Source organism: Ovis canadensis, chromosome 15 (assembly GCF_042477335.2).
Source record: "Ovis canadensis isolate MfBH-ARS-UI-01 breed Bighorn chromosome 15, ARS-UI_OviCan_v2, whole genome shotgun sequence".
Taxonomy (NCBI): domain Eukaryota; kingdom Metazoa; phylum Chordata; class Mammalia; order Artiodactyla; family Bovidae; genus Ovis; species Ovis canadensis.
Window position 1 is genome coordinate 79,725,826 of NC_091259.1, and position 22,918 is coordinate 79,748,743.

The window sequence follows — 22,918 nt, forward strand, 5'->3', positions numbered from 1 at the left end:
CATGGCAAATAGATGGGGAAACAGTGGAAACAGTGTCAGACTTTATTTTTGGGGGCTCCAAAATTACTGCAGATGGTGACTGCAGCCATGAAATTAAAAGACACTTACTCCTTGGGAGAAAAGTTATGACCAACCTAGATAGCATATTCAAAAGCAGAGACATTACTTTGCTGACTAAGGTCCGTCTAGTCAAGGCTATGGTTTTTTCCTGTGGTCATGTATGGATGTGAGAGTTGGACTGTGAAGAAGGCTGAGTGCCGAAGACTTGATGCTTTTGAACTGTGGTGTTGGAGAAGACTCTTGAGAGTCCCCTGGACTGCAAGGAGATCCAACCAGTCCATTCTGAAAGAGATCAGCCCTGGGATTTCTTTGGAAGGAATGATGCTAAAGCTGAAACTCCAGTACTTTGGCCACCTCATGCGGAGAGTTGTCTCATTGGAAAAGGCTTTGATGCTGGGAGGGATTAGGGGCACGAGAAGAAGGGGACGACAGAGGATGAGATGGCTGGATGGCATCACTGACTTGATGGACGCGAGTCTGAGTGAACTCTGGGAGTTGGTGATGGACAGGGAGGCCTGGCGTGCTGCGATTCATGGGGTTGCAAAGATTCAGACACGACTGAGCGACTGAACTGAACTGACCTATGTGTTCTCAGGTAAATTTGGGGGGTGGGTTAAGTTGCTTTATGATGCTGTGTTTGTTTCTTCTGTACAGCAACATGAGTCAGCTATGTGCAGGTTATGCTATGTTTGTCGCTCAGTCGTGTCCAGCTCTTTGCAACCCCATGGACTGTAGCCAGCCAGGCTCTTCTGTCTATGGAATTCTCCAGGCAAGAATACTGCAGTCAGTAGCCACTCCCTTCTCCAGGGGATCTTCCAGACCTAGGTACTAAACCCAGGTCTCCTGCATTGCAGTCAGATTCTCTACCATCTGAGCCATCAGGGAAGTCTCGAGTCAGCTATAGGTACACACATATTCCCTCGCTCTTGAATCTCACTCATAATCAGTTTCCTCATTTGTAGTGGTGAAAACCATATTTTCCTTTTAGAATTACAGTGAAGAATTAATTAAATAATATCTATAGAGTGACTCAACAAAGACTAGCACAAGCCAATGATTTATGCAAGCAATCCTTTTTCATATTGCTGTTAAGATGATGGCAAGTGAAGGGGGAAGGGTGAGGATGCTGAGAATATTTCAGTAAATCTAGAAACACAATCAGGTGAAATCCTCATTACAATTACCTTATTATCTGTGTCCATTCCCTCAGAAACTCCTTTCTCATGAATTTTGGTCTAAGTTGGAAGCAAAAAATAATTACATTGGTAATGGATGCAGTACATTATGAACATATTTATGCGGAGACAAGGAAAAATAACTATCAAGAAACTGGAACTATATCTAGAGCTTTTGGCATTTGAAAAAATTATCTTATATCTTATACCAAGCCATTATGGTCATTGCCAAATTTCTTCTTCTTGGATTTATAAAACATCACAAGATACTAATCATCTTTCTCCCAATTCACAGAGGAAGGTGCTGGTAAAACTGAAGCTTCAGTAAAATGAGTATACTTACCCCTAGAACATGGCAAGTCCAGACCTAGGAAATCAGTGTTGCAAGTAGTCAGACTATCTGTCTGAAAATTTCACGTTATCCTTTGAGCTTTCAAAGATGTAATTCTTCACTGGCAAAATATGGAAGAGAATGCCTACTTCTCAAGGACAGTTCTCATTTAAATATCCAGTTCTGCAGATTCCATAAATGCATTTCTACAGTCTATTTTGTGCATCCTAATTTGGAATTAACAAAATATGATGAGTACTCTGAAGGAATTCTATAGGAGATGATAATTAGGAGAATAACCTAAATATTAAGTAAAAATAAATTTTAATTTAAAAAGTATTGTGGTATAACAGTACTGATATTTATGCCAGGATGATCTTGGGAAATTATCCTGCTGTGAGTTATTGAGCTTTCATTTCTGGCATTTCAATCATTTAATTCTTCAGTTGCAAGACGAATCAGAAATCATTGTTCTCATCATCCATCCCCCTCACCAAAAGAGAGAACAAGCTCAAGGAAGGAAAGTGACTTGCCTGAATTCACATAGTCTGCTAGTACCAAATCTGAAACTAAAGCACTTGAGCTCAGTGCAAGTGCATTCTCTAGAACTCTAACAAAGAACAGAAAGTCAGAGTTCTGCCTGCCCAGCCAGAGGAACTGGATTCAAGTCTTGCCTTGTCATTTTTCAGTAGGTACAGCTTGAATGAGTTACTTATTTTTAAGCCTGACTTCTTTCATCAGAGAATGGCACCCATCTTAAGGAATATACTGATAATAAATAGAAATAAAAACTCTAACACACTACCTGGAATATCACAAGAGATAGATAAATATTAGATGTTAGACTATTCACTAACAACTTCACATTCAAGAAGGCAATTTTGACAATGATGATGCCAATGACCACTGTGAATAAGCCAAGAACAAGCATTGCCATGTGTTTTTCTTAGTAGTAATAATGAATCAGAAAAGGCTGTTTCAAAATAAATCAATAATTTCATTCTTCCAGCTGTAGATGTTGCTTACATCATGTTTCTAAATTTACTTTCTGTTATAAATATGAGTTCATAATTGGCTCAGAGAAATTGTGGATATCTATGAATCATTGCCTTCAGTCTAATATCAGAAAGTTTTCTTAATAATTTTCCAGACCTTCTCAGTAAGGTATGTCTGCCATTTAGAGAATGTAGTTAATTTTTGTGTATACATGTATATGTTATTTTTATGGGGTACTGTACATCGGAATATATAGATCTTTTGCTTCATGTCACTCTTTAATGAGGGAACATGATTGAGTAAAAGGAGAATTGTCTAGGTTCATTTCTATATCTATCACCAACTGGCTGCCCTAAACTTTGACTTTCATTTGGGTCAGCTGGAAAATGGAGATAAAGCCACCTACCTCCCTGGTTGTGAAGAGCAGTAGGAAAGACCCACAGTCTTCTCTCAGGTTCCCTTCCTTTTACTTCTTGGAAAAGGGTAAAACGATACTCAATGATTAAAGGACATGGGGAAACAATATGAAAAAGTTACTATGGTGATAATAATCAAAAAGATGATGAGATGTTTCTAACTCAATCTATGGCCATTTACCTTAGTGAGGAAACTAATCCTGCACACATTTCATAAGAGCTGAACTACACATGAAAGTACTAAAACAAAGTGTTCGTTGTTCATGGAAGCAAATGAAATAACTGAAAAGACTGCTAATGCAATAATAATGTCCACCAATGGAACATCCATGAGTAGATGGATGGATGTTTAAATAAAAAAATAATCATTCGTCCTTAACAAAAACCACTCTTCCACATGGTGTGTGGTTCTCTCATGCAGCCTGGAAAATCCAGTTTATGGAACAATCACTTGGATTTCTGTAAAAACATGAATTTAGATATGGAAAGCAGGAGGAAAGGAAGAGAAATAAATGGGGCAAAATAACTGATTTGTTTAAAGACACAGCCTGGCTCTTAAAATTAAATACTTCATGTATTATGTCCCACATTCATAATTTTTAGAAACATTTATTGAATCAGGTGCCAGGTGTTGAACTGGATGCCAGGAATACAGAGATTAATAATATTTCCCAGACTCTCAGGGAACCCTCAGTCTAGTGAAGCAAATGAGGTGATGAGAGGACAATTCCACTACATACTTCCAGAGCATGCTAAGTGGTACAGAAACAGACTGTAACGTTAAGGGAAAGACTCCAACAGAGACACACCCAAACTGGCTCCTAAAGCATGTGAAAGAAGTTAAAAGGACGGACAGAGACCTTAGATAAGCGTATGGGGAAGCATGCCATTCTGGAAATCAGAGCTGTCACAAGTAAATCCAGATTTATTCGAGTGATTTACTAGATTGGGATTCTGGTGGTTCAGACAGTAAAGAATCTGCCTGCAAAGCAGAAGATGCCAGTTTGATCCCTGAGTTGGGAAGACCCCCTGGAGGAAGGCATGGCCACCCACTCCAGTATTCTTGCCAAGAGAATCCCATGTACAGAGAAATCTAGCAGGCTATAGTCCATGGGGTCACAAAGAGTTGGACACAACTGAGCGACTAATACTTCTTTACCTCTGCTTCTTTACTAAATTAACTAGTTTAGCATGGACACAGAATTAGAGTAGGTAGGGAAGCTTGGAAATGGAGGAGGGTAAAGAAGTCAGCAGGGACAAATCGTAAAAGTCATCTTATGCTAAGTAGTTTGAATTGACTATTTTTCTGAGGCTGATAGGGATGCATCTAAAATACATATATTTTTTAGAAGTAGAATTATATAATTAGGTTTACTTGGGGTAGAATATGACTCAAAGCCATCTGGGACAGTCCAGCTAAGTTCAAGTCCAGATATTGGAATAAAAATGAGGTGTGAATACAAGAGGTTAAGCAGTTAAAATACCCAGAACTTGGTGACCAATGAGACAACAAAAATGAAACAAAAACTTGATCACAGGAATCATTCAGCTCACCTCCTCCTCTGATTAATTCAGCACACCTTTATGTCATGCCACGGAATAAACTTTATGCTTTATCTTGTTACATCTAGATTATGCTGTGTAATTAAGGTATTGCTTCTGCTTTTCCTTAAATATACCAAATACAGTCTGACCCCAGGCTCACTGCATTTGCTAGAAAGATGATTTTTCACAAAATAATTGCAAAACTAATCTGATAATTTAATTCAACTCTCCATTGCTATCTCTCAGATAGGACTTTCTTTTTTTTTTTTTTTTTTTTTAGATAGGACTTTCCTAATTACCTGAAATAAACTCTCCTGCCTGGTTACTCTCTCAATACATGTTTTTTATGGTATTTATTAATACCTGAAAACTAAATCATATAATTATTTGCTTACCTGTTTACAGACAGTCACTCCACCAGAATTTAAGCTCTCCAGGCCCAGAGACTTCCTCTTTTATGACCATATTCCCAACACCCAGAATAAAACCTACCATAAGCTAGCAGGCGGTCAACACACAGTTACTGAAAACATGAAGCCTTTATATGTCTTATGCCTTTCCAGCTAGGCAGGAAAACTCCTTAACGTTCTCTGATGTTTGAGTCAGAGCTGTCACTGGGGTAAATCTAGATAAACTGTCCTATTTTCAAGATAAAGAAATAGTATCCTAAAAAAGTTAGAAAGGCTTTACGATCCCTTTAAACTCCAAAATCTAGTTCCTAGAAAAGTTCAGGATTTCTGACTCCTAGCACATCTCTTTCCTTTTGAGCATATTCTCTCTCCACCAGTGTCTTCCCTGGTGGCTCAGACGGTAAAGAAACTGCCTGCAATGCAGGAAACCAAGGTTTAGTCCCTGAGTTGGGAAGACCCCCTGGAGAAGGGAGTGGCAATCCACTCCAGTATTCTTGCACGGAGGATTCCATGGACAGAGGAGCCTGGCGGGCTACAGTTCATAGGGTCGGCAAAGAGTCAAACATGACCGAGCAACTAACACTTGGAGTTTTCTTGCTCCACCATGGTTAGAAATTGTACCTTTTATTTTTATTTTTTCTCCTCCAAAGTACCTATAACCATACTAGGTACACTGGTACATGAAACATTTACTTCTTATTGAACAGACAATCAAATGTATTCAACATCTCTCACCCTCAATAATGAAACCAACTTATCACTTTCAACTCCATCTGAAATTCTGACCCTTTTTCTCTTAATAATAAGTGTCTGCAGTTTCAATTATAGGAACAATATTGCCTTTTCTTGAACACAGATAATGTCAGAATCACCCTTACTGGCTTTCCATGGCTTTGGGGTAGGGTAGAAAAATAAAGTTGGTTAAAAAAAAAAAAGTCAGGTTGTAGCTCTTCATGAATAGAAAGAACTTTTGAATAGAATGAATTTAAACTATTAGTCATGCATAAAGCCAGTAGAACATAATCTATCTATTAAGCCTGAGTCCTGAATTGATGCTAGAATAAAAAGACATTGATAGCTATTACTTCACACCTCAACAAACAGTTGCATTTAGCTCCCCAGCTGTCAGTGGTCACAGCAATTTTTCACTCCAGAGTTCCGTATCTCCTTCAATGTTAGCTTAAAATACTTACCCAAAGCGTCATATATTTCTCCCCCTCCCACTGCCACCAACACACAAAAGAGCATTTTGAGTATCATATCCATGTCAGACAGTAATATGTAAATATGTATTAGCCACGTTTCAGGGGCTTCCCAGGTGGCACTAGTGGTGAAGGACCCGCCTGCCAATGCAGGAGATGTAAGAAACCTAGGTTGGGAAGATCTCCTGGAGGAGGCCACGAACCCACCCCAGTGTTAGTGCCTGGAGAATCCGAGGACAGCGGAGCCTGATGGGCTACAGTCCATAGAGTTTCACAGAGTAAGACATGACCGAAGCGACTTGCAACACATCAGCCATGTCTCAGAGGCTGTTAGAAAATAATATTATTTCATAGATTTACCATTATATGATCTCAATTCCACTACCAATACTTCCTGAATTTGACTTGTGACCTCTAGTTTTCCAGGTTTACTAGTTGCTTTTCTAACAAGTTGCATTTGAAACAACAATAAATAGCACAGGTCTGAATACTTTCACTTTCTCTTTTACTTTCACTCTAGGTTCTTCAAAGTACCTCAAGATTATTCATATCATTTAATCTCCTCCTCCCACTGTGGGTAAAGTGTGTTTCCCTAGTTCATGCGTGTAGATCTGGACCATGTATCTCACTTCAACCAGTAAAACAGCCGTGGGCAGGATGCAAAAGTGTTAGTCGCTCAGTCGTGTCTGACTCTTTGAGACTAAATGCACTGTAGCCCGCCAGGTTCCTTTGTCCATGGAATCCTCCTAGCAAGAATACTGGAGTGGGTTGTCATTGCCTTCTTCAAGGGATCTTCCTGACCCAGGAATCAAAGCCAGATCTCCTGCATTGTAGGGAGATTCTTTACCGTCTGAGCCACCTACCCATTTCTAAATCCTATATTTCACACCATCTGCCTGACAGTAGAGGATGCTAAAGTGTATAAATTATGACTACTTATGTGCATTCCCTTCCTTAAACCCTTCCTGTATGAACAGTCCTGCTTTGATAGGGAAAAAAATATGTAATTTACACGCAGGTCACTACTCCCCAGTCTGTAATTCAGAGGTATGTAACTATGCCCTACTAAACTGAAGTTCTACACCACTTGGGCCATAGTGATTGGCTCATTGGGTACATGATCCAAATCTGGTCCATCAGTGCCCATCCTGAGGCCTTTTCTGAAGCTACAGAAATTGAGGTGCTCTGTCTTTTCTCCTGATTGCACATTAAAAGTGCAACGCAGGGATGGAACCAGGGTCTCCTGCATTGTAGGCAGATTCTTTACCATCTGAGCCACCAGGAGCAATGGGGCATGCGTGCATGTATGCTAAGGCTCTTCAGTCATGTCTGACCCTATGTGACCCTATGGATTGTAGCCTGCCAGGCTCCTCTGTCAATGGGATTCTCCATGCAAGAATACCAGAGTGGGTTGCCATGCCCTCCTCCAGGGGATCTTCCCGACCCAGGGATTGAACCTGCATCTCTTATGTCTTCTGCATCAGCAGGTGGATTCTTTACCACTAGCACCACCTGGGAAGCCCGCAATGGGGCATAGAGATCTTCAAAGTCTTCAGTCCTAAAGACCCCTGCCAGCTCTATATGACTGATGTCAATGTTCCTTCAGCCACTAGGAGATACCAATAGTTACTGGTCATCCCCTGGACTAGATTAAGTTGGTAGCTCCTTCTGAGTAGGTTTTCCTATAAACCAGTTAGTAAGAGAAAGGTCAAAACCCAAACTATTTCTTTCCACAAGACCTAAGTACCTTTCAACAGACAAGGTTCCACCTGCAAATACTGCTCAGTCATGTTTTGAAAACAATTTTATTTTTCTGGTATATCAGAACTTCTCACTCCCTTGCTTTCAAACACAACAGTCCAACCACACTCCTTTCTAGTCTCTTGATCCCTATTCTAATCTGTCCTAACCTCATCAAGCAGTGACTCAGAGGGAGATGTATATATTGAGTGTATCGTAGGTGGCATCCTCCTGGGGCAGTGAATCAGTGTATCAGTGAACTTACTGTCCTAGAAACTCTGCTTATTTCTAACCACTTGGAGCTCATCAGTTTCAAGTAATTGGTCTCTTGGTATTTCTTACTTTCTACGTTTATAATAATCAAATTTCCCAAGGGTGCAGCTCAGTTTCTACAGTTAGACAGATCATCCTTAGATCAACTTGTGGATATTGACTTTGGTGCCCTCTTTTACCTCCAAATAAGAATGCCCTCCATCCCATAGGTATCATGAGGTCAAAATATTTGTAAGCTTTTTGGCAGAATTCATCAGTGTGGCTTGAGCCTGAGCAAAGTTAATTTCTGATGAAAAATGGGATGATGCAAAGAAGTCATAAAGGGGCACTTGAAGAATAAGAACATCAGGAAATAATTTAGTCAATATTTTATTTCCAAATTGTTCCATGTTCTATAATCTAGATGCCATAGAAACTATGACTCAAATGTTTATTCATGTACTTTTAAAGGCTGCAGGACTCATGAATTTTATGCAAGCCCCTCATGTTATAAATAAGAAAATGGAACTCTTTATTTGATACAAGCTAAGACCATGGGCAAATCACTGCAGAGAGGAAGCAGTAGGTACCCAATGTTATTATGGCTAGTGCTAGCTTGCTTTTTCTCCATAAAATTGTACATGTTTAAACTTAAATAGTGTAACAGAACAGGTGCATATAGAAACCCACATAAACCCACATGCACATGAACACAGGGTAGGTTTAAATTACTTGGAACCTTTTCTGGGGTGGTTTGCACTCTCTTGGTTCTACCCACCCACATAGCTAAACCTCTTTAGTCCCTGCAGTGTCATTATTCTCTCTCTCCTGTTTTTGCAACATTCCCGAATTAGTATCATCTGAGAGCACAATTAAAGTGCCATTTATTCTCTTTTATATAACATGAACTGATAAAAGTGGAAAAGTTGAAAATTCCTAAATGCAGTTGGTTTTGTCCTCAGGCTCCTTTCTCAGTGCAATGCAGAACATAACTGTAGTGTCCCACATGGTCTTAATATTCTTTCGAGAAAGATGACACTATAAATCCAAAGTAAAATCATGTTCTATGAAACAGAAATCTTATTTTGGCAAAGGGGAGAGAAGAAACGCTGAAGACGTAGCATTAGAAGCAGGCAGAGAAAGTAATAGTCAAAGTCTTGTACGGAGTCCAGGGTGTACGTGGAAATGAAGGGAGACACCAGCCTATCTCCACTTAAATTCAAATTGTTGAAACTACTGGAGTGGGAAGGGGAAAGGGAGGAATGGACATGTTCATATACTAACACAGGGAAAGAAATGATGTCCCTAAGACAAAAATCCCATCTAGATTAAAAAGAGAGAAGAGTTGTGGGCTACTTTTCGTACTGAATATGTGTTTTCACTTTCCCCCTCCAATTTGACTCTCAGATATTTCATCCTTTGCCCTTTAGAATGTTGATTTAGTACTCAGTTGTGATCATTCCACTTTACAAACTTCTTTTGACATTTTTACAAATTAGTTATTCAGATAGGAAAAGGGTTATATTTTCTTACAATCTGTCTTTTAAATGGATTAAAATAGAATGACCTATGGGAGTCCTGGTGCTGGTGGTCACTCCCATAATGAGCAAGAGTCTCATAGGAGATCAAGCTAATTGGGAAGTAAAATATTTCCCATTGCCCTGAGGAAATTTAAATGGGATGATGTTACATTAGTCATAGGGACACTTCCGTAGTAATTAAGAATATCAGTAGAAACAAGATAAAACAAACACTAACTCTGGGTTGTATGGTATTTCCTGAGATGAATAGCTATCTCAAGGAGGATAATTCTAATAAAAGAAGGGTTCCTAGGAGTAGAAATCACCCACTGTCTTTCTTACAAAATTAAAACTGAGGTACACTTAAGATACTCAGATGACAATTGCCTACCATTTATGGAGTCCCATAGATAGGCATGCATTCTTCGGAGAGTCAAGATTTCAAAGGAGAAAAAGCAACATTCCTTCTCAGGAATTTTAAGAAGAAAGGAAATGTAGTGATAAAGGTGATAGTCCCATATCAGGAAAGGCTCTTAGCTGGGTACAACTCAAGACTGAATGTTAGCCAGGCAGCCAATGGTGCCTTCAATGACAAGTAAGGATTTCAAAGGTCATCATAGTACAAAGGGCAAGACTCCCTCTGGGAATCAACCACCATCTCTTTCTGTTTGTTTGTCCTTGCAGTTTGAATGCAGAAGAAAGGACATCAAGATGATACTGAGAATATAAGTAAAATAAGGGTGAAACTGGAACATCTAAGATGGTCACAAATTTCAGAAGAGACTATCCAAAAAAAATAAAATTTCTTGGGGATAAGAAAACAGTTATTCTGTTTCCTAAGAGTTTTGAAGGGGATGTGGAGATACATGAGTCACGCCTGAAGTTTCATATTAGGTTTCTTAGTAGTTTTATGATGACTGAAAATATGAAGAGAAACTAAGGCAGGAAGGCCAAGCCCTAGTTCCACACAGAAATGACTTTGATCCACACTAGTCTCTTTAGCTTTATGGCAAAAGGTATGAAAGTATCACAGTGGCTTGTGGGCATTTCTAGGATGGGTCAACCATTAAAGAAGTAATGACCTAAGTCAGGAAGTCTTTTTATTTAGATGTATACCCCCAAGAACAGCCAGAACCTCAGAGGTGACCAGTCTGAAACAACAGACCTATTGCTTTATTCCAGTTTTAAACAGTGAGCTTCACTGATGCCCAGCACTAGCTGCACTTCTGGGAAGTTCCGGGTTGCCAGAGAAAATCAAGAAAAGACAGAACTGCCTTATAATAATGAGCTGCAAGTGGACCAATCTGAATATGTCAACATGCTTCTGGGCATTGTTTGATATTTACAATTATATCAGAGGTAAATTTTGATAGTAGGATCAATGAGAAATAAATCATCATTAAGTAATTTATCCATAATTTTAAAAAGGATCCAGGTTCACAGATTTCTATATATATAAATGCATCCATGAAAATGTTTGTTTATATTTGATTTTGTTTGACCTTAGCATTGTACTTATTTTATAAGTATCCTAGATCGCATCATGAGAAGGACAAAAATTTTGAGAACCCCCAAAGAGTCACTACCTTTTATGTCATTCCAGAATTATACTAATGGCTAAAAAGCATAATTATTCTTACTCGCAAACTGGGATCATTGTTTTCCTTATTTGGTTTGTTTGTGTGTGTGTGTGTGTGTGGAGTAACTGACTCTTCTAGATCTAAAGTCTTTGGTTCTGAGTCTAACGTCTTTCCAACTTTATAATAATGTGGGACTCATTATGTGTTGTTGCTTGGACTTATATCTTAATCTGATTACTTAGATTTCTTAAATTGGCATCTAACAGATTTACCTAACTCACAAAGAGAAACATTTTTCACTCCAGAAACTCATTACATTTGGCATATAACCATTAAATTCTTCACTATCATGAGCTAAACTAATCATAATATGAATTTCTGGAGTACGAAATGGATAGCCCTTCATCTACTGTACTGAAATATCCTCAGAGGTGCAGGGAATAATGTGTGCAATTCATATTATGATTAACACAGGTTGAGAAAATTTTTCACTGATGAAACTCTCCCCCTGAATTAGAGCAAACTCAAGACCAGTTACATAATGTTGTATTATTTCTATAGTACTAATAGATCTGCATCCAAAAGAATTTCCATGGATGAGCAGCAAGGCCAAAGTAGTCTCAATCAAGGAAATGTACCAAACACATTCCTATGAGACATGAAAATTACTGTTAAGCTTTAGTAAAATATATGTCTTTCCCACACTGCACTGATTGATTTCAGCAGTATTATTCAAAGTGTGGTTTGAAGACCTTTCACAATTAACTAACATGAATGTTTAAGTCACTGTTCCACCCCAGATCCAGGAATCTTTGTCTACTGGTCTTTAGGAATTTGCGTTGTAGCAAACCCAACATATCAATTCCACTACAAAATAAAATTTGAGTCCCACCGGTATGAAAAGCATTACACTAATGGGGAAGGTAAGAAAAGGACAGGTTCTCCAAGAAGCAGACAGCAAATAGGATTAAATACGCAAGAATATTTTATTTGGCAAAAAGCCTGTGAGACAAAATGAAGAAGAAGCAATTGATAGTGTTGAACTTTACCTAAGCTCTGTGCTCCTGGAAAACTGTGATGGTTAAGAAACCCAACCCCTTTTGTGTTCTAAGAAATGGCTTCCTTTAAAAAATATATCCTTGACTTAGATAAGACTGGTGGATGAACAGTCTATGCCAAAATTTTATTTATGACAAAACCAGACACAGACTGCAAATTCCCATTCTTTGCCACCTGAATTATTGGCTCAACTGTTACCACTGTCCAACTGGGTAAAAGACCCATTAACCTTACTTCCCTGGTGGCTTATTGGTAAAGAATCTGCCAGCCAATGCAGGAGATGTGGGTTCCATTCCTGGGTCAGGAAGAACCCCTGGAGAGAGGAATTGCAACCCTGGTGGTTCAGAGGTTAAAACGTCTGCCTCCAATGCAGGAGACCCAGGTTCGATCCCTGGGTCGGGAAGATCCCCTGGAGAAGGAAATGGTAACCCACTCTAGTATTCTTGCCTGGAGAATCCCATGGACGGAGAAGCCTGGTAGGCTACAGTCCATGGGGTCGCAAAGAGTCGGACATGACTGAGCGACTTCACCCTTCACCCTGTTATTCTTACCTGGGAAATTCCATGGACATTGGAACCTGGTGGGCTACAGTCCATGGGGTTGCAAAAGAGTTGGGCATGACTTAGTGACTAAACAGCAGCATTAAAAAAAAAAAGCTCTTTTCTGCCTGACCATGTAAGTCTCAAGGTCAAAAAACTCTCTATATTTCAACACTTCCCTCCCCTTATTGCAACAGTTTTTTCGAATAAGTTTCTCCTTATGCAGGTCTGGATCTATTTCTTCTTTGACACAACTAAAGACCAGGGAAAGCCAACACAACGAGATAGAAGTCTACCTAAAGGAAAGAAGGATGGGTGGAATCATCCTAGAGTTTTCTACAGTCTGAGAAAAGTTAGCCATCATATCTCCCATCACTTGTTACTGGGAGACGTTAGCCATACGTCTGCCAGTAACAAGTTTGCTTCAGAGTACACAGCTGGGGTACTTGTGAGTCAATTAGACAACTCGAAGTTGAAGTTTTCAAAGCATACACTCATGGCTGTTACAATGTGTTTCAAATTATAATTCTGGAGCCCCTTAGGACTCCTTCTTCCACCACATTGGACACAATTCCAGTAGTGAGCCACTACTAGAGATAGCTGTGTAGAGCTGTGAAAAGTGAGAGACCTCTAGGTAGGGATACTTGCTTATGTGAGCCTGTGAATATGTTAGGACGCGAAGGGAGAATGAGCAATAAATTGTGAGTTTCTAATGGGAGACTATCAAGCAGATGCTTCTGGTGATTATAATTTATCTTCTGCGGCTGAGAATACTGTGGGGAAAGATATGCTTGTTTGAACTTCTGCTGTCTCCAGTCAATGTGCGCACTTTGAGAAAAGCACAAACACAGCAATACAGATGGGTAGTGACACTGTTGGAATCCAGCTTTTGTAAACCCGGACAGTTCATTTTGCCCTGCTGGGATTCATCATCTGAAAAATAGTATCTATTTATCACTATACCTCACAGGGAAGTGGAAAAACAACATGACGTGCCTATGAAATGTTTCAGTATTCTTAGGAAAAAGACACAGCCTGGATGCAGATTTAAAGTCAGCTTGAGTTTTTCCTGAAATGAAAGGGAGACATTGTTTTGCATGGTTTTGAGACATGGTTTTACAGTTCACAGAAACTGTAGGCCCTTTTTGAGTTATTCTGTGAAGCTGAAGTCTTAAAGGTAGTAGTTAGAGATGGACGGAATATAGGAAGAGAAAGGGAATAGTGCTGAAGGAGACAGTTAGATTTGTTGGCTTCCTCCTCTGGTGCCTGGAATCGTGTGAAGTACAGACTTGACCACACATGACGGTCATTCAGCTAAAGCGTAAGCGCCCTACTCATAAGTGATTCTGCTGTCTGGACACTGACTCTCTTTTTTTTCAAGATGATGACTTTTCTTCTTCCCAAAACACATACAGTATAAAAGTAATTGAGATCTTCCCTATAGCTCAGATGGTAAAGAATCTGCCTGCAATGGAGGAGACCTGGGTTTGATCCCTGGCTCAGGAAGATCCTCTGAAGAAGGGACTGGCAATCCACTCCAGTATTCTTGTCTGGAGAATCCCACGGATAGAGGAGCCTGACGGGCTACAGTTTGTGGGGTCACAAAGAGTCAGACACGACTAGATGACTAATCCATCCACCCATAAAAGTAATATTTCAACATTATGGCTTCAGGTAAAGACATATTCACCAATTTACTTGAACCAAAGCTTCCAGTTAGAGAATATCATAAAGAATAAATTTGATGAGTTATATTTTGAATAAACTTAAATGAGTTCGTTTTGCATATAAATGCTCAGCAAGTACGATAACAAGGCAACACTAAGACTCCTCAGTCTGCTCTGCGTGAATGGTGTTCTCGTGTGTTTCAAAGCACCACTGTTGTAGCTTTTATTTTGGCATAAAAGGGTTTGTTTTCTAAGCTATCAACTTATTAAATGTAGATTGAAGGTAGAATCACTAAAATCCCTAAAAGGCTAAACATTTGTTGGAGAAAATAGTTTTAAAAGAATGAAGTTGTATTATAATAAGAACAGGATATTGAAGAGATAGCCAAACCCCTATGTGAATTCTGCTGTTCACTGCCACATTATTCACAATAGCAATTTATAGAAACAACCTACATGTGTTATCAATGGATGAATGGATAAGAAGATGTGAGGTATACATCTCTATATATCTATGTATCTGTGTATCTGTCTATCTTTATTGTTGTTCAGCTGTGCTGGAGAATTGATGCTTTTGAACTGTGGTGCTGAAGAAGACTCTTGAGAGTCTCTTGGACTGCAAGGAGATCAAACCAGTCAATTCAAAGGAAATGAGTCCTGAATATTCATTGCAAGGACTGATGCTGAAGCTGAAGCTCTAATTCTCTGGCCATCTGATGTGAACGCTAAATCATTGGAAAGGACCCCGATGCTAGAAAAGATTGAGGGCAAGAGAAGAAGGAGGCAATGGAGGATGAGGTGGTTGGATGGCATCACTCACTCAATGGACATGAGTTTGAGCAAACTCAGGGAGATAGTGAAAGACAAGAGAGCCTGACATGCTGCAGTTCCTGGAGTTGCAAAGAGTTGGACACAACTTAGTGACTGAACAATGACAAGTTGTTAACTCATGTCTGACTCTGCGACCCCATGGCTGCAGCCCTCCAGGCTCCTTTCTCCAAGAATACTATAGTGGGTTGTCATTCCCTTCTCCAGGGGATCTTCCTGACCCAGTGACTGAACCTGAATCTCCTGCTTTGGCAGGTGGATTCTTTACCACTGAACCATCATAGAAGCCCTATCTATATATTTATATGCAATTACATATAAAACTCAGCCACGAGAAAGAGGGAAATCCTGCCACTTGCAACAATATGGATGGAATTCGTGGGCATTATGCTAAGTGAAATCAGCCAGACAGAAAGACAAATATCACATTGTATCATTTACATGTGGAATCTTTTTATAAAAAGTCAAACTCATAAAAATGCAGAGTAAAATGGTTGTCAGAGGCTGAGGCATGGGGAAAATAGTGAGAGATTGATAAAAGGGTGAAAACTTTCAGCTATAGGAAAAATAAGGACTGAAGAGCTGCTGTAAAACACGTGACTACAGTTGATAACACTGTATTGTTAATTGAAATCTACTCAGAGAGGGTAAGTCAAACGTTCTCATACCCCAAAAAAACGTAAGCATGTGAGGTGAAGGATGTGTTATTGACAACTTGACAAGGGAATCCTTTCAAAATGTCCGTGTATATCAAATCATACAACATTCACTTGAAATTTCTTACCATACTGTATGCCAATTATACCTGAAAAAAGCTGCAATATAAACAAATATAATGCACCTATAAAGAACAACTCTCTGCACCTTATTTTACAACTATCCATTACACATCCAAGTTTCCCTGACTTCTTCAGTAACTAAATCTATGTTATATTAAATTTTAACTACAAACCATGGTAATTTATTTGCATATACTTTTTATTACTTTTTCATTATGCAATTGATATATTCTTCTATTTTTGAAAATCATCTTAGATTGGGAGCAAAAGTTTCATAACTTTCCCATTGAAATTAATAAAACTATATTTATATTTAATAGTTTTCAGCTACAGGCAGGGTCATCAGGAATAAATCTAGGTTATTAAGAAAATGACCTATCATGAGCACTCTTTCACGGCAACCTCATGGGTATGTATTACCATTATCAACATTACTGTTTTAATCACCATTGGCATCATTACCATCATCACCATAATTACTTTAATTTTTATCACAATTCCCAGGTAAGGAAACTGAAGCATAAAGTAGTTGTGGGATTTGCCTAAGATCACACAGCTAATGAATGGCAGAGCCGTTGTGCGCCTGAGAGTTAAGTCACCTCAGGCATGTCCACTCTTGGTGACCCCAGGACTGTAGCCCGCCAGACTCCTCTGACCATGAGATTCTCCAGGCAAGAGTACTGGAGTGAATTGCCATGCCTGCTTACAGAGGATCTTCCTGACCCAGGGATTAAAGCTGAATCTCATGTCTCCTGCATTGGAGGATGGGTTCCTTACCACTAGTGCCACCTGAGAAGCCCAGAACCATGATTCCATTTAAAATTCACCTGACTCCGAGATCAATACTGAGGGCATTCAAGTCAACATGAGCAAAACTTCACAAGGAGTCAACCAAGATCTTTAGGTTCTAACTCTCCCATATAAAAAGCTACATGATGTAATTCACACTTTGAAAGTTCACTAACAAAACACTCAAACAATTACAACAGATACTGTAGGAAATCACTCAGTTTAGTCACTCAAGTCATGTCTGACTCTTTGTGACCCCAGGGACTGCAGCACGCCAGGCTTCCCTGTCTATCACCAACTCCCGGAGCCTACTCAAATTCATGTCCATTGAGTCAGTGATGCATCCAACCATCTCATCCTCTGTCATCCCCTTCTCCTGCTGACTTCAATCTTTCCCAGCATCAGGGTCGTTTTCAATGATTCGGTTTTTCACATCAGGTGGGGAAAGTTTTGGAGCTTCAACTTCAGCATTAGTCATTCCAATGAATAGTCAGGACTGATTTCCTTCAGGACTGACTGGTTGGATCTCCTTGCAGTCCAAGGGTCTCTCAAAAGTCTTCTCCAACATCACATTTCAAAAGCATCAGTTCCTTGGTACTCAGCTTTCTTTATAGTCCAACTGTCACACCCATACATGACTATGGGAAAAACCATAGCTTTGACTAGATGGAACTTGGTTGGTAAAGTAATGTCTCTGCTTTTTAATATGCTGTCTAGGTTGGTCATAGATTTTCTTCCAAGGAGCAAGCATCTTTTAATTTCATGGCTGCAGTCACCATCTGCAGTGATTTTGGAGCCCCAAAAAATAAAGTCTGACACTGTTTCCATTGTTTCCCCATCTATTTGCCATGAAGTGATGGGACCAGATGTCATGATCTTAGTTTTCTGAATGTTGAGCTTTAAGCCAACTTTTTCACTCTCCTCTTTCACTTTCATCAACAGGCTTTTTAGTTCCTCTTCACTTTCTGCCATAAGAGGGGTGTCATCTGCATATCTGAGGTTATCGATATTTCTCCCGGCAATCTTGATTCCAGCTTGTACTTCATTCAGCCCAGCATTTCACATGATGTACTCTTCATATAAGTTAAATAAGGAGGGTGACAATATACAGCCTTGATGGACTCCTTTCCCTATTTGGAACCAGTTTGTTGTTCCATGTCCAGTTCTACCTGTTGTTTCTTGACCTGCATGCAGATTTCTCAGGAGGCAGGTCAGGTGGTCTGGTATTCCCATCTCTCAGAATTTTCCACAGTTTGTTGTGATCCACACAGTCAAAAGCTTTCGTATAGTTAATAAAGCAGAAGTAGATGTTTTTCTGGAACTCTCTTGCTTTTTCAATGATCCAACAGATGTTGGCAATTTAATCTCTGGTTCCTCTGCCTTTTCTAAATCCAGCTTGAACAGCTGGAAGTTCATGGTTCATGTATTGCTGAAGCCTGGCTTGGAGGATTTTGAGTATTACTTTGCTAGCGTGTGAGATGAGAGCAATTGTGCAGTAGTTTGAGCATTCTTTGGCATTGCCCTTCTTTGTGATTAGAATGAAAATTGACCTTTTCCAGTCCTGTGGCCACTGCTGAGCTTTCCAAATTTGCTGGCATATTGAGTGCATCACTTTCAGAGCATCATCTTTTAGGATTTGAAATGGCTCCACTGGAATTCCATCACTTCCACTAGCTTTATTCGTAGTGATCTTCCTAAGGCCCACTTGACTTCACATTCCAGGATGTCTGGCTCTAGGTGAGTGATCACACCATCATGCTTATCTGGGTTGAAGATTGTAGAGAATAACTTATTATAAAGGAAATATAACTTTGGGAGCTTCTGTAGTTGTGCTGTGTGAAGTGTAGAGAAGGCTGAACAGGAACAATCCAAGGCCACAGACTTCAGCCAAGATGTTTGCTTTTCTGTGGGATTTATATATTGAGATTTTTGCATATCTTACTTGAGAAGGGGGTTGCATTATGTTTTTTTGCACAAAATGATTTTGGAAATTATTTGGAATAAATGAATTGCGATACTCAACTCGGAAAGTCTGGGCTTCTCTGATTTTGTGTAGTTTCCTAGGGCAGTGATTCTCAACCTAGCTACACAGTGGTGGTTAACAATGAACTCTGAGGCTTTTATTAGAAATAGCTAAACCTGCATATGAGTGAAACATTTGAGATCTGTTCAAAGGTATCCCATTCATTATGTCAACTATTATTTACCTGAATTTTCATATATTTTAGTAAGTGGGAGATGAACATGGATGAAAACAGTTCTTAACTTTATATGGGTGACAACCATTTGAGAATCTAACAGAAGCTATACATTTTCTCACCATAAAAGCACATATTCCAATACCTGACTTGTGTGTGTGTATGTCAGTGCGTGTCTGTGTGTGTGTGTACACTCATGCACATTCAGCTGACTGCTCAGGAACATCCACCACGGTAGGCTGTATTTGTGAATACAACCTTTGACCACCACTGAAATATAAATTTATTTTTGCACATGCTCTGTTGAGATGGAAGTGACTCTTCCTAAACAGGTATAAATTGCTAAGCTCACCTGAGTCTATGCACAACTTTGCCACCTTGAAAGATTTCATTCACCATTTTCCATCGAGCTTACAGCTGGGGGTGGCAAAGTGAAATCTGCTCATAAACCATCTAATTTCCCCAAACTTGTCAACAGTTATGGTTTCAGACTATACCATCTACACAAAACTGAGTGTTATTCTTCGCAGGACTAATAACAATATTGTGCCCAGAGAGACCCAGTGCAGATTTTTTTGTCAATTAATTCTTACTCTTTTGAAAATATCTCATTGGTGTCATTTCTTTTTCCTGGGAAGAAAACCAGGTGGGAATCCTTTCACTGTTGTTCCTTTCTAACTTCCTCTTAATGTGCTGATAAACAAATTTACTGATGAGAAAGAATAGAACATGGCAATACTCAGTATGCAAATATACAGCTAGTGAGGAAATCCCACTAGCAGAAAGCACTGCAATGGGCCTGGGTAAGGCGTGGGCATTGGAAAGAGGATATATGGTTTCTTCATCCAGGAGAAAAAGAGAAATAGTGAAATTAAACATGATAACTATACGTTATTAACTGCTGTCATCAAAATCCAAAAGCTATCTTATCTTTTAGTTGCATATGTTATTCAAATTTGTCCTATAAAATGTATCATTACACTTTTACTCTTTCTACAAATGTTTTTCATACATGAAGAAAAAAGAAAACTACTCCTTTCTATTATTTCAGGTTAGATCCTTATTTAAAGCTCTGCCATATTTGATAAGCCTCCTACAATGGCAAGGACACTATCACTCCTTTCAACACTTAGACCCTCATTTCCACCTCATCAACATAAACTCTAGGGAAGATCCCCTAGAGAGGAAAATGGCAACACACTTCAGTACTCTTACCTGGGAAATTCCATGGACAGAGGAAGCTGGCGGAATATAGTCCACGAAGTTGCAAAGAGCCAGACATGACTCAGCAACAAAACAGCAACGGAAATGGCACAGTCTGTTCGGCCTATATGGAACAGTCTTTCTGTTTCTTATTTAAATTCCACATCAATATGATATATATTATTGTTTCCCCTTTCAAAGAGAAAATAGGAGTCACAGTGTCAGAATCATTGCTTTCTGTACAAGTCCTTTGTGCAACTTATAAACTAGACATTTTAATTCAAACTATTGAAAGATACTTAACTTCTACCTACTGTGAAATATCCATAATATAGATTATTTTTAAAGAATAAGACACTCTACTGCCATCATGCCATAGAAAGAGACTGATAGAGCATTACTACTTCTGTAGTCACTCAAACTTCAAACATTTTCTGCATTGAGTTCACTAACTCAATGTTTACTGTCCTGTAGACAATAGTTGCTTGGCCAAGCTTATGTCCTTTGCTCATTCCCTCAATAAAATATGTAGAGGGAAGATCAAGCTTCCCGCTATTGACTTTGAGTGAGACATCAGGAAGGGACAGGGGCCAGAACAGCCCTTCTCACTTTGCTGCTGTTCAGTCTCTAAGTTCTGTCCAGCTTTTTGTGACCTCCAAGGACTGTAGCACACCTGGCTTCCCTGTCCCTCACTGTCTACCAGAGTTTGCTCAAATTCATGTCCACTGAGTTGGTGATGCTCTCTAACCATTTCATCCTCTGCCACTGTCCCCTTCTCCTTTTGACTTCCATTTTTCCCAGCATCAGAGTCTTTCCCAATGAGTCCACTCTTCGCATCAGGTGGCCAAAGTACTGGAGTTTAGCTTCAGTATTGGTCCTTCCAATGAATATTTAGGGTCGATTTCCTTTAGGATAGATTGTTTGATCTCCATGCAGTCCATGGGACTCTCAAGAGTCTTCTCCAGCACCACAATTCAAAAGCATCAAATTCTTCAGTACGCAGCCTTCTTTATGGTCCACCTCTCCTTTCCCACTTAGGCAGCACATTAAGAGAAAGGGAGATCAGGTAGCTAATAGGCCAAGGGTTGGATGCTGAACAGTCGAAAAGATAACATCAAAAGTCTTTCAAAAAGACTGTGGTATTTGACGTTTTCACATACAGGTTTCATTTTATTCTCACTGCAACCCTTTGTGATCAACACGAGGAGGAGAAAACTGAGTTGCAAAGGAGGAATGTGTTCAAGGTTACAGAAATACCATTTGATCAATTTACGATTTTAATCCAGACAACACTGACTCCAAAGCCTATTATTTTCCCCAAATTCAGCAAGGCAAGGAATATGAAATTCCATGTAGGTGACTCATATTTCCTTTTGGAATTTTCATTTCTTGGAAGCAGAAACAAAAACTACAAATATCTTCCTGATTATCTAAAGGTCTGGGTATATATTTGCTTAATCAATGTTATTCATTATTTAAATGATCTCTGCAGTTATAAAATAAATATATAAATCTAACCCATAAACAAAAGTAAGAAATTATTTTTCCCTCTATGCAATGCCTTTTATTTGTTCTAGAATATTCTAAGATATGACGAGAGAGGTTAGTAAGCATACAAGGAAAACGATTCTATACCTTGAATCCCTTAGAGATGAAAGGGAGAACAAAAGGTCTAGAAATGCAGCAAAAAGATACAACATCATCCAAAAGACTGAAGAAGGAATTAAAGTATAATAAGCCTGGAAGGACTGATGCTGAAGCTGAAACTCCAATACTTTGGCCACCTGATGCGAAGAGCTGACTCACTGGAAAAGACCTTGATGCTGGGAAAGATTGAGGGCAGGAGGAGAAGGGGACGACAGAGGATGAGATGGTTGGATGGCATCACCAACTCAATCGACATGGGTTTGGGTGGACTCCGGGAGCTGTTGATGGACAGGGAGCCTGCAGTTTATGGGGTCGCAAAGAGTAAGACACGACTGAGCGACTGAACTGACTGAACTGAAGGTAAGGGATTGCCCTGACACTCCCCCAAAAGAAGGGTGACTAACAGACAAAAACTGTTTCTAAACTGTTTTCTTTAAAGGCACAATCTCAACAGGAAAGGAACAACGGCACTCACATTTTGGAAAAACACAGCTTCAAAAGAAAAAAGTTCTAATACCGAAAAAGAGCAAACATATATGTCAAGACTAAACTGTAAAGGATTTAGAAGCCACTCGGCCTGCGGAGATGATTCTGAGCTTTTCAGAACTTAATTAATGAACTTCGCAAATCACTAGCAATTAATTTGAAAAGGTTATCTTGATACACAGCAAAAGGGAGAAATTGGGTATAACATCAACACGTACATAGTTAGGGGATAGAGTTCATGGACTCTTCATAAGAATATGATAAGCCATTATCAGTGAAGCAGTAGGATATAAAAAAACATTTGCCTGGAGAACATCATCATATTTCATAATCATTCATACCTACAGATTTTTCCTAGAAGGAATGATGCAGTCTCTAAATATAAAATATTATGAATCTTTATGTCACGGCCATTACTTTTATGTATCACTAAATTAAGCTTAGATATCTTTGCTCCACAGACACACGGAGATAAATAGATGGGATTTTATGTCTA